The following is a 13,245-nucleotide window of genomic DNA, read 5'->3' on the forward strand; positions in this document are numbered from 1 at the left end:
CAGTATTGTGTGATTGTCCACCATTTTATCATCTGATGTGATTTTCCTGTGTGTTGTGAATTCCACCTCTATGATGTTAATGAGGCAGGATTACAGGCAATTATGTTAATGAGGCAGGACTCAAACTACAAGATTAGGTTGTGTTTTAAGTCAATCTCTTTTGAGATATAAAAGAGAGAAAGGAGCAGAGAGATGGGGGGCCTCATGCCACCAAGAAACAAAAGCCAGGAGAATAGTGCGTCCTTGCACTGAGAAGCTCCTCCACCGGGAAAGATTGACGACAAGGACCTTCCCCCAGAGCCAACAGAGAGAGAAAGCCTTCCCCTGAAGCTAGCATGCTGAATTCAAATTTCTAGCCTCTTAAACTGTGAAAGAATAAACTGTTTGTGGAAGCCATCCACTTGTGATATTTGTTATAGCAGCACTAAATAACTAAAAAAAAGCAGGTTCTAAACAAATATTTATAATAACTAAATTAATATTGCCAGTAAGTACCATTTAATGCCTGCTTAAGTATTTTTTTTTTTTTCTAGTTAAGTAGGTTTCTGGCACTGTGCAAAACACTTTTAATACTTTATCCCATTTTATTCTTACAACAGCCCCACGGGGTAGCTACTGTTATAACTGCTATTTTACACAGGAGAAAACAGAAAGGTTAAGTTATCTGCCTGAGGTCACACAGCTAGGTACACAGTAGACCTGTGTTTCTGGGCCTTTAACCATTGCGCTAAACAATCTCATTATGCCTTTTACCAACTTCTACCTCCAACTCCAAACTGATCAATATTTATAACCACAGCTTCTATTTTATAGTAGCAACTATCTCAATTATGTTATCGTTGTTGTTAGGTGCTGTTAAGTTGGTTCCAGCTCATAGCAACACTATGTGCATCAGAATGAAACACTGCCCAGTCCTGCGCCATCCTTACAATCGCTGCTATGTTTGAGCCCATTGTTGCAGCCACTGTATCATTCCATCTCCTTGAAGATCTTCCTCTTTTTCACTGACTCTGTACTTTACCAAGCATGATATTCTTTTCCAGAGACTGATCCCTCCTGATAACATGTCCAAAGTCTATGAGACAAGTTTCACCATTCTCACTTCCAAGGAGCACTGTAGCTGTTCTTCTTCCAAGATAGACTTGTTCATTTTTCTGGAAGTTCATGGTTTATTCAATATTCTTCACCAACACCGTGATTCAAAAGCATCAATTCTTCTTTGGCCTTCCTTATTCTTTGTCCAACTTTTGCATGCATATAAGGTGATTGAGAATACCATGGCTTGGATCAGGTGCACCTTAGTCCTCCCAGCGACATCTTTGCTTTTCAACACTTTAAAGAGATCTTTTGCAGCAGATCTGCCCAATGCAATATGTTGTTTGATTTCTTGACTGCTGCTTCCATAGGTGTTGATTGTGGATCCAGGTAAAATGAAATCCTTGACAACTTCAATCTTTTCTACATTTATCATGATGTTGCTTACTGGTCCAGTTGTGAGGATTTTTGTTTTCTTTATGTTGAGCTGTAATTCATACTGAAGGCTGTGGTCTTTGATCTTCATTAGTAAGTGCTTCAAGTCCTCTTCGCTTTCAGCAAGCAAGGTTGTGTCATCTGCATATCGCAGGTGGTTAATGAGTCTTCCTCCAATCCTGATGCTACATTCTTCTTCATATAGTCCACCTTTTTGAATTACTTGCTCAGCATACAGATTGAATAGGTATGGTGAAAGAATACAACCCTAACACACACCTTTCCAGATTTAAACCTCAGAATATCCCTTTGTTCTGTTCGAACCACTGCCTGTTGGTCTCAGTTACGAGTTATCATTTAAACTACTATGTTATTAGTTTACATTTTTAAAATATTGTATATTAACACTAATATTATCATGAAAGATGATCATGCTATATAAAGTTTTTTTAAAAAAGCTTACAAAATTATATTATTACTCTTATAAATCAATGAAAAAAGACGAAAAGGCATAAAAAGACTTGGCCTACATGCCAGAAAAGAAAAAAATAAAATCGGCCCACATATGAAAAGGGTGCTAAACTTGATCAGTCATCAGGAAAATGCAAGTAAAACCACAATGAAGTATACACTCATCAGAATGGTAAAAACTTAGAAATCTAGCCTTCCTACGAGTTGACGAACGTCGACCCTGCTCACTACACCAAACCGTCAAGCCAGGATCCAAGGTCGCCAAGAAAGACATGACTTACACAGGGGCATTGGCCCGAACACTACTTTAATCGCATAAAGAAGAGACAGTCAAGGTCAGTTTCAGTAGTGGGTGCCAGCCTCCTGTGGCCAGCGGGTCTCACCCTCAGCAGCCGACACAGGTCTGTGTGTGCTGGCTTCTCTTGTGCTGCAGAAGAGTGATCTCCTTCCCTCCCTGCTGGGAACAGATATAGAAATGGGTTGGCCAGGTGCCATATGACGCGCACACAGAAGCAATAAGCAGACTGTGCATCCACAACAAGGAAGGCGTTTCCCTGATGAAGAAGAATAAACAAAGCAAGGCTCATTTCCCAGCCTCTATTCTCAGGGGATGTCCGGGGCCCAAGGACTCTGACTGGGCCGTCCAGGTTGGTCAGAAGGCCATGTGATAGATTGCTTTCCCACTTTCCTAACAGTGAAGATGTAGTACATGAGGAGCTGTCATACACCGCCAGTGGGCGAATGGGCACAGCCACTACGGAAAAGAGCATGGTGTTATCTAGTTAAGTTGAGGAGTCACATGTGCCGTAACGTGGGAATTCCACATGTGCGCCAGGAGACACGTATAAGTATGTTCAGAGGGGCATTGTTCATAATTGCTAAAAACGGGGGGTGGAAAAAACTCAAACTTCCATCGATCGTGGAATAGATGAATTTACTGTGATATCTACGTGCTGTGGATCGCTATTTGGCCATGACAGTGACGGAGGGCTCCATGCTGCAATGGATGGTGAGCATTACAGATGCAATGTGTCATAAAAATTATAAGACAACAGGATACATACAGCGTGATTCCACTGTCACAAGGTTTATAAACAGGCTTAAGGGTATTGTTTGAAGGTGCTTGTGGAGCAGTAGATGAAGAAAAGTGAGAAATGATCAAGAAGAAGTCATGACACCGGTTTCCTGTCATGGGAAAGGTGGGGAGGCAATGAGATGTGACAAGCTTCTGGGGTGCCAGTTGTTTAATGTTCTAATTCTTGACCTGGGTAGCGATTTGATGGATGTTTGCTTTGTAATTATTCATTGCACTGTACAAGCTAGTGTTAAGTATTATATTTCACAATAAAGTGTTCAAAAACTGAATTCTAGCATTTTATTAAGAAAAAAAGATATAAGTGCACATAATATGGTCTGAAAAAAATCCATTTCAGTGGGCTTATAGTTGTTATCTCTCGGTGAGATTATAGTGAAAATGAAAAAACAATGTAGTTTCTCATTTTTCTACAATGAACATGTATCCTTTTATTTAAAAAAAGAGGAAATAATTTATTTGAATATTTATGTACATTTGATGGCTGAGTCTTGATTAGTCACCTTAGCCTGATAATTTAACCATAAACAATAGCAGCCGAAAACAGTTTAACTTCATTAGTTATCACTAACAGAATCAATAAGCAACATCATGATAGAGAAAAGATTGTCGTTGTCAAGGATTTCATTTTCCTTGGATCCACAATCATACCCATGGAAGCAACAGTCAAGAAATCAAACAGCGTATTGCATTGGGCAAACCTGCTGCAAAAGACCTCTTTGAAGTGTTAAAAAAGCAAAGATGTCACTTTGAGAACTAAGGTATGCCTAACTCAGGCCATGGTATTTTCGATTGCTTTGTATGCATGTGAAAGCCGGACAAAGAATAAGGAAAACCGAAGAAGAATTGATGCCTTCGAATTATGGTGTTGGCGAAGAATATTGACTACACCATGGACTGCCAAAAGAACCAACAAGTCTGTCTTGGGAGAAGTACGGCTAGAATGCTCCTTAGGAGCAAGCATGAGGAGACTTTGTCTCTCAGACTTTGGACGTGTTATCAGGAGGGATCCGTCCCTGGAGAAGGACATCATGCTTAGTAAAGTAGACAGACGATCAGTGAAAAAGAGGAAGACCCTCAGTGAGATGGATTGACACAGTGGCTGCCGCAATGGGCTTTTAACAAAGATCGATTGTGAGGATGACGCAGGACCAGGCAGTGTTTCGTTCTGTTGTACGTAGGGTCGCTATGAGTCGGAAGCAACTCGACTGCACCCAGCAACAGCAGCACTGACAACCTCATCACTGGCCACCTCAATCACAGTTTCCCATTTATAAAGAGAAAAAAACTAGTACATTCAGTATTTAATTTAGGAGTGTTCTTATTTAGCCTTTAATTAGATTTTCAGGGGAGTCAGATATGTTGGAGGGAAACAGAGTGAAATATTCGCGTTAGTGAAGCTGGAGGGCAGAGACGGCTAGAGAAAAGGTAGGCTGGACTCAAGAAACACAACCCTCCAGCCTCGTCTCCTACCCTGCTCGCTGTGAACATGTCGGCCCTTTCACCTCTTGTACCTTTGCAGTGGAGGCAGTGGTGGTTCAGTGGTAGAATTCTCACCTTCGGTGCGGGAGACCAGGGTTCGAGTCCCGGCCAATGCACCGCAAGCACAGCCGCCACCCATCTGTCAGTGGGTGCTTGAGTGTTACTGTGATGCTGAACAGGTTTCCTCAGAGCTTCCAGACTAAGACATACTAGGAAGAAAGGCCTGGCAATCTACCTTTGAAAATCAGCCAATGAAAACCCTATGGATCACAATGATTATGGGGATGGCATAGGACCGGGCAGTGTTTTGTTCTGCTGTGCGTGGGGCCACCATGTGTCAGGGGCAGACTTGACGGCAGCTAGCAACACCGACTTTGCCCATGACCCGCTCCCTTTATTGCCCTTGCCTTCTTAGCGATTCCTCTTTGTACTTCATGTCTCACCTCAAACGTGATCTTCTCAGTGAAGCCGTACCTGGCTCCTTCTCCAAGCTCCCGGGGAGAATTCTCTATCCAGACCTCTGGGCTGGCACTCGTATTATCTTGTCATTGTTTATTTACATGTCCCACTAGCTGGTGAATTTCTGGAGGATTTGCTGTTTCCACCTTGGAACCCTCAGTAGCTAATAACACACCAAGTACAGTGTAAGCCACCAGTAAATGCATGCTGAGTGAATGAATGAATAAAGGAATGCGTACGATCTATCAAATCAAGGGAAGAGTAGTGCAGAAAATAGGAACGGGTGCCAGCATTTGGAGTAAAACTGCGGAATGCTTCCATGTTATTATGGCAGCAACTTTAGACACCTATTTTCTAAATAGACCATGTTAGGGATCACGTTAGTTACCTAGTGCTGCTGTAACGGAAATACCACAAGTGGGTGGCTTTAACAAACAGGAAGTTATTTTCTCACAGTTTAGGAGTCTGGAAAGTTCAATTTCAGGGCAGCGGCTCTAGGGGAAGGCTATCTCTGTCTGTCAGCTTTGGCGGAAGGTCCTTGTCTCATCTCACCTGTGTCTTGGTCCCTTGGTGATCTTCATGTGGCGTGGCGTCCATCTTCCCTTATCTCTGCTTGCTTAATCTGCTTTGATATCTCAAAAGAGAACATAAGAAGGAGAACCCATTCCTAAACGGGGTTGTTATAACCACAGGTATAAAAAACAAAACAAACCTGTTGCCACTGAGCCAATTCCAACTCATAGTGACCCTACTGGACAGACTAGAACTGCCTCATAGGGTTTCCAAGGAGCAGCTGGTGGATTCGAACTGCCAAGGTTTTGGTTAGCAGCCCAGCACTTAACCACTATACCACCAGAGCTCCAAACTACAGGCATAGGGATTAGGATTTACAACACATATTTTGGGGGAACACAATTCAATCCATAAGGAATTTTTTTATTTACTTGGGAGAAAGAGGTTAGCTCTGGAAAGCACAGTGTTATTGTTCTCTTTAATTAACGTGAAAGTCAGTTATTGAGCAGACTAAAACAGTTAATCCAGACCATTTCTTTCTTTTTGGATTACTTCATTAAAACAGCCACAATTAATAAAACCACCTATTTTCTTTGTCGAGAGTAGTTTTTCTGTCTTCACAGGTTCTTGGTACCTAATAGAGCGCACAATGTCTTGATCCCCAGGAGAGCTGGATTGCTCTCTTTCCCCGAATCTATCATATTCAGGGTTTTACTCATTTTGCTTCAAACAGTGAACACGAGGAGTTCTGATGACTCAGGACGTGCATGTTTACTATGTGGGGGGAGAGAGTTTCTGGGGAAGATATGACAAGGAGAAAAGGTGAGATTCCAGAATGTAAGGAATTTACCTATCTCAAGGTTGACCTCTGTTGCCACAGAGGAAGAACAAAGTCATAATAACTAACTCACTTGTTTACAAATATTTACTGAGTCAGCAGTAAATCGTGGGTAATTCTCACAGAGTGTATTGTCTAACAGGGTATAAAGGAGCCCTGGTGGCATAACGAACAGTTAAGTGCTGGACTGCTAACTGAAAGGTCGGCAATTCTAACCCAGCAGCCACTCCGTGGGAGAAAGACCTGGTGATCTGCCTCCATAAATATTAAACCAAACCAAACCCACTGTCATCGAGTCAATTCCAACTGAAGTGCAGTGGTTAAGCACTAGGCTGCTAACCAAAAGGTCGGCAGTTCAAACCCACCAGCTGCTCCATGGGAGAAAGATGTGGCACTCTGCTTCCACAAAGGTGACAGCTTTGGAAACCCTATGGTGCAGTTCTGTAGGGTTGTTGTGAGTATGAGTCCATAAAGATTACAGCCTAGAAAACCCTGTGAAGCAGTTCTGCTCTGTCACATGGGGTCTCTATGAGTAGAAGTCTACTTGATGGCACCTAACAACATTATAGATCTAATTTTTGCAGACCTCTGTCTGAGCATGTATCACTTTGTATTTTAGTGACTTCAGGGTCTCTTTTCCCTCAAACAATAATCTTATGAGGACAGAGACCTCCCCTTATTCTCCTTTATGTTTCCAGCTACAATGTCTACCCTAGAGCAGGTACGAGCAATAAATGGGTGTTGAACCTTAAGTGCGTTAAAACCTAGCCTTTTCTCAAGTGTGGTCCAGTATTCACATTGTTCTCCTCATTAACTCTATTCTTCAAAACATCACATATTTCTTTTGATAATTAAAAAAATTACTTTCACTTAAAGCACAATAAATATCAAAAAAATTACTGTTGGTAACAATGAACTGTTTTCCTTTTCTTCTTGTTTCTTGGCATTCATTCTCTCTCTCATCCAGGCTTCTCTTATTTGATATGTTCTTATCTAGATAATATTCTTTTCCTTTTTTATTCTATTCAAGCCCCATAAATCTTCCCTTGAAATGTTCCCCCATTCAATTTGTCTTATAAAGGACATCGGAATCCGTTTTCTGATTACATTATTCATTTTGTTCTATTCGCTCCTTCCCGTTACACTGGTACGATCATAATGGCTTACACTGTTGCCGAGTTTACATTTCATTCTTTTTCTTGCTCCTCTCCATCTTGTCCAGTTCCTTGTCTGGGGACGGCTCTGCAGGATGACATGAAGAATTGGCCCGTTCCTGAGCGTTCACAGGCTTCAGGAGCAAGAACGTTAGACAGTTCAGGGATGAAGTCTATTTCCCGTGTATGTTTCTTTATCCTTTTTTTTTTTTTTTTTTCTTACTTACACTGAGATTTGCTTGCAGGATTTTGCAGGCTATTATGTGTGAGGTTAAGAACCTGTAAAAATTCCTTTTGGTTTTTTTTGTCTACCTGCTTATTTCTCTTTATGAAAAAGTATAGCCTTCTTCTAACCACTATCTTAAATCTTTTTCTTTTTTTCTTTCATTTAGATGTACTCAGTGAGTACATTGTGAATTAGCCGTTGTCATTTGTCTTTTTCTTTTTTTTAAGATGACAGCCTCATCCTCGGAGCCACCCTGTCATTCTTTATCGGGCAGCTATGGGGCCAGACTTGCACGGTGACTTATGTTTTGTTCTCACGGCTCTGGTGCAAATGGTCTTTGCCTTATTGTTGGTTCCTGTCAGGTCAGCTCTGACTCATGGCAACCCCGTGTACAGCCTGGTCCTGCACCATCTTCACGGTCATTGGTATACCTGAACTCTTTGTTGTAGCCACTGTGTGTTTGGAGTGCTTCCAACCTAGGGGCTCATCTTTCGGCACTATATCGAACAGTATTCTGTTGTGACCCATAGGGCTCTCACTGGCTGATTTTCAGTAGATCGCCAGGCCTTCCTTCCTAGTCTGTCTCAGCCTGGTCTTTGCCGTAAGCATCCATAATGATCAGAGTCTAAGTCATTTTTACAATGTTCAGTTCAAGACTAAAATATAAAAGCCACTCATATCACCCTGGAAGGCCCTTGTTCTTGTGAGAAACTGGGCTTTGATGCCTTTCTGTCCTGAGGAATGTTTACAGATTGCCAGGCAACATCTTTCAACTCAGGCCTTTGGGGTGATCTTTGCTGCCGTATTCATGGTGGGACATTTTAGCATGATTGGGTGTGTGGCAATGGTTTGGAATTAGGTGAATCTCATCAGTGACTGTGTTGGAATTAAACTCTATGGACTTCTCCTCAGAGATCAGAATGAGGCTGACATTCCCACCCCCTCCCGCCACCTCCTCCCATCTCAAAGGCTGTACTGGTGAGGCTCTACATGTTGTGTGCATGTATTCTTGCATATCGCACTGAGTCACCGTGTACATGAAGTGCACAAGGAGTCGTTTTGAGCAATAAATAATTCCCTGAGAGAAAAGCGTGTGTATTTCTTTGTTAAGGAGATATTTTCTTTGGCTGGCATTGTATTTTTCAGTTCTTGTTTGGTGGCAAGTTATAGAAACTCAACTCAAAGTGCCTTAGGCAAAAAAGAGAAAAAAGGAGGGAGCAGAGGAATATTTGGCTCATATAACTGAGAAGTCCAGGTGGTCATGCTGACTTTAGGTCAGGCTGTATCCAGGTACCTAGAGTCACTATGAATTTGTTGTCATCTTTTGGCCCTCCTTCCCTCTCTTGTGGCTTCTTCCCTAAGTGGGATATTGATGGCCAGCAGCAACTCTAGGCTTATGTCCTGCCAGCTTAGGCATCCAGCAGAAAGAGCACTTTTCCAAAACTTCCAGCTCTCATGGTCCCAACCGGGACATTGTTTCTTTCTCACACCAGCATGCGATACAACACCGAATGCGGCAGAGCTCTGATTGGGTAGGTGTGGATCACGTGCCCACCTCCAGACCCAGGAGGCTCAGCCCCACCAACCACATGGACCGAGAAGAGGGAAGGGCTGGGTGTCTCAGTTCAGCATGGGTGCTGTTAAAGGAAGGTGATTGGGCCAACCAGCAGAAGTCCATTAGAGGCATACAGTCTGCACTAGGGGAACTGATGCATTCCAACTGTGGTATTGGTGAAGAATACTGAATATATCATGGACTGCCAGAAGAACGAACAGATACAACCAGAATGTTCTTTAGAAACAAGGATGGCGAGACTTTGGCTTGCTGACTTTGGACACGTTATCAGGAAAGATCGATCAATAGAAAAGGCCACCAAGTTTGGTAATATGGAGGGTCAGTGAAAATGAGGGAAACCCTCAATGAGATAGATTGACACGATAGCCACAACAGACTCAAGCATACCAACGATCATGAAGATGGCGCAAGACTGGGCAATGTTTCATTCTGTTGTACATGGCGTCACCATGAGTTAGAGCCAACTCAACCACAACTAGTAATAACAACAAGGGGAAAGAAAACAGAAAACCAGGTGGGGTCTAAGGAAAGATTTCCTCCTGAGGAAAGGAGTCAGGAAATTAGGGAAAGCTTCGTAAATGTCAGGGACTCAGAGGACTAGTGTAGGCCAAGTTGTTAGTGCCTTTCTGTGAGCAAAAGGATTTTCTGCATTTATTCCTTCAGTTAGATGAGGGAGGCTACGGCAGCTTAGACTCTGCAGAGGTAGCAGAGGTGATGGGGGATGGACAGATGTGGGGGATACTCTGAGAGGAGAGCTGATGAGTTTTGCTGACAGACCAAAGGTGAGAGGGGCAATGAAATACATAGGGAAGACTTCTAGCTTTTTTTGGCCTGGACACAGTGAGTGAATGATGGTGCCATTTACTGAAATGCAAAAGGCTGAGGGCAAATTAACTAAATGCCAGAAGGTATATAGAGCATAGGAAAAAAAGGGTAGGAGGAGGAAGACGACCAAGAATTAAGGTCCTGGAAGAGAGAAATCAGTGAGACTGCTCAAAGGAAGTAAAACAGAGGAGGTGGCAGTAGCTGTGTGGGTGGAGTCCCTGGGTGGCACAACCAGTTAATGCTCTCAGCTGCTCACCCAGAGGTTGGAGGTTCAAGTCTACCCAGAGGTGCCTCTGAAGAAAGGCCTGGCAATCTACTTCTGAAAAATCGACCCTTGACAACCCTGTGGAGCAGAGTTCTCCTCTGACACACATGGGGTTGCCCCGAGTTGGAACTGACGAGTGGCAGCTGGCTTGGGTTTTTTTGTTTTTGTTTTTGCTTTAACGTAGATGGAAGAGCAGTCAGGCCAGTAAACAAGAATGGAAAGTGGGCGAGCTGGACTGATAGAGTGGGGTAAGTGGTAGCACAATCAGGCTAAAGGAAAAGAACAAGAGAGAGGGAGGTTGAATCCAAATTGCTGCCTCCCTCTCCAAATCCCAAGAAAGGCCCTTGCCCCCGATACTATATGCACACGCATGCACATGTACTTAGATACACACGTGTGTGCAAACAATCTGTGGTGGTGTTTTTAAAAAGCTGTAAAGGGAAACACTGACATATATGAGCATATTAAAATTTAAAACTACAGTATAATGAAAGATACTATAAATAAGTTTGAAAATAAGTGAGAGACTGGAAAATACAACTTTTAAATAAATTAATATCTAGAATATATGAAGAGCTCTTACACATCGACAAGAAAAATGGGAAAAGGGCTTAATTAAGCAATTCACAAATGAAGAAAGGCATATGACCAATATGAAAATACTCTCGGTATTTTCATATTGGTCATACTCTCAAAAATTTAAATGATTGAGACTTCATTGCTGGCAGGGTGTGGGGCGTGGAGGAAGAGTTGTGCTCCTACACTGTTGGCTGGGAGTGTGAATTAGTGGAGGATTTTTTTTTTTTTTTTTTTGAGGATAATTTGTGTCTAGCAATATTCCGGGGTAGAGGTAGGTGAGTGGTAGAATTCTCTTCTTCCATGTGGGAGACCTGGGTTCAATTCCCGGCCAGTGCACCCACCTGTCAGTGGAAGATTTTGTCTTGCTATGATGCTGAACAGTTTTCAGCAAAGCTTCCAGAGTAAGAAAAACTAGCAAGAAAGGCCTGGTGATCTATTTCCAAAATCAGCGAATGAAAGCCATATGGATCACAAAGATTCAATATGGAGTTTATCATAGATCAGGCACAGGATCAGGCAGGATTTCATTCTGTTGTGCATGGGGTCGCCATGAGTCGGGGGCTGACTTGACAGCAGCTAACAACAGCAATATTCTAAATGAATACACTCTTAATTCAATGTCTTAGTTATCTAGTGCTACTATAACAGAAATACCACAAGTGGATGGCTTTAACAAAGCGCAGTTTATTCTCTTACATTCTAGGAGGCTAGGAGTCCAAATTCAGGGTGCCAGCTCCAGGGGAAGGCTTTCTCTTTCTGTCGGCTCTGCAGGAAGGTCCTTGTCATCAATCTTCCTTGGTCAAGGAGCCTCTCAGCTCAGGGACTCCAGGTCCAAAGGACGTGCTATTTAGCTCCAGGGGAAGGCTTTCTCTTTCTGTCGGCTCTGCAGGAAGGTCCTTGTCATCAATCTTCCTTGGTCAAGGAGCCTCTCAGCTCAGGGACTTCAGGTCCAAAGGACGTGCTATTCTCCTAGCTCTTGTTTCTTGGTGGTATGAGGTTCCCCTCTCCCTCGGCTCCTTTCTGTCTTTTATATCTCAAAAGAGATTGCCTAAGACACAACCTAGTCTTGTAGATTGAGTCCTGCCTCAGTAAGGTAACTGCCTGTAATCCTGCTTCATTAACATCATAGTGGTAGTATTTAGAACACAGAGGAAAATCACATTAGATGACAAAATGGTGGACAGTCATACAATACTGGGAATCATGGCCTAGCCAAGTTGACACACATTTTTGGGGGACATAATTCAGTCCCTAACATCCAGCAAAACCAATTCTGTGTATTCGCCCTATAAAGATACTGGTACCTGTGTAGAAAGAAACAAGTAGAAGAATGTTTATCGTGACACATTTAGCCATTTTAACAGCAAAAACAAAGAAGCAGGCTGAATGTTTATCAACAGGAGGGTGGGTCAATGAATTGTGGTACATCTTTGCCCATAATGATATGACATTTTTTGAAAGATCTGTAAATACACAGATATGAAAAAAGATCTCAAAAAAAAAAAAAAAAAAAAAAAGAACTAAGGTGGCTAGGTAGAAATTGAGGAGTTTGATTCATTTATTTAACTAATAGCTGTATTGGGGTATATAAGGAGCCCTGGTGGGTCAGTGGTTAAGAGCTTGGCTGCTAATCAAAAGGCTGGCGGTTCGAACCCACCAGCCGCTCCGTGGGAGCAGTCTGCTTCTGTAAAGATTACAAACTGAGAAACCCTATGGGGCAGTTCTTCTCTTTCACATGGGGTCGCTGTGAGTCGGAATTGACTCAGTGACACCCAGCAACAACATGTATTTCTAAATACCTAGACAGAGGTCTGGAATAATAATTGCTAGTAGCAGTTACCTCTGAAAAGAAGAGTGAGGTGGCAGGGTTTGGGGGACGTGGGGCATTCATGTTTTGCATCTACTGAACAACCTCCAAGCTTTGTTTTTTTGAGGTGACAGAACAGTGTGCTGGAGTGTAAGCAGGTCTAGGTATGTGTGTTGTTGTTGGGTGCCGTCGAGTCCATTCCGACCTATAGCGACCCCATGTGACAGAATAGGGCTGCCACATAAGGTTTCCTGGGCTGTAATCTTTACAGGAGCAGATGGCCAGGTCTTTCTCCTGCAGAGCTGCTGAATGAGTTTGAACTGCCAGCCTTTCATTTAATAGCCAAGTGCTTAACCATTACTCTCCCAGCACTCCTCGTAGGTACATGTTAAAACCAACCCGTTGCCGTCAAGTCGATTCCAACTCATAGCAGCCCTACAGGACAGAGTAGAACTGTCCCGTAGAGTTTCCAAGGAGCAGCTGGTGG

The 13,245-nt window shown here is 42.8% G+C and overlaps 1 protein-coding gene and 1 non-coding gene across 8 annotated transcripts in view; both read left to right on the forward strand.

Moving 5' to 3' along the window:
* MTUS2 (microtubule associated scaffold protein 2) overlaps positions 1 to 13,245 on the forward strand; it is a 763,477-nt gene that overhangs the window by 541,508 nt on the left and 208,724 nt on the right. The gene's annotated exons all lie outside the window — the stretch shown is intronic.
* Positions 4,562 to 4,632, forward strand: TRNAR-UCG (transfer RNA arginine (anticodon UCG)). The gene has a single exon. It is a non-coding gene; the product is annotated as a tRNA-Arg (tRNA).

The sequence above is a fragment of the Elephas maximus genome, chromosome 23, assembly GCF_024166365.1.
Source record: "Elephas maximus indicus isolate mEleMax1 chromosome 23, mEleMax1 primary haplotype, whole genome shotgun sequence".
In the NCBI taxonomy this organism is placed as follows: domain Eukaryota; kingdom Metazoa; phylum Chordata; class Mammalia; order Proboscidea; family Elephantidae; genus Elephas; species Elephas maximus.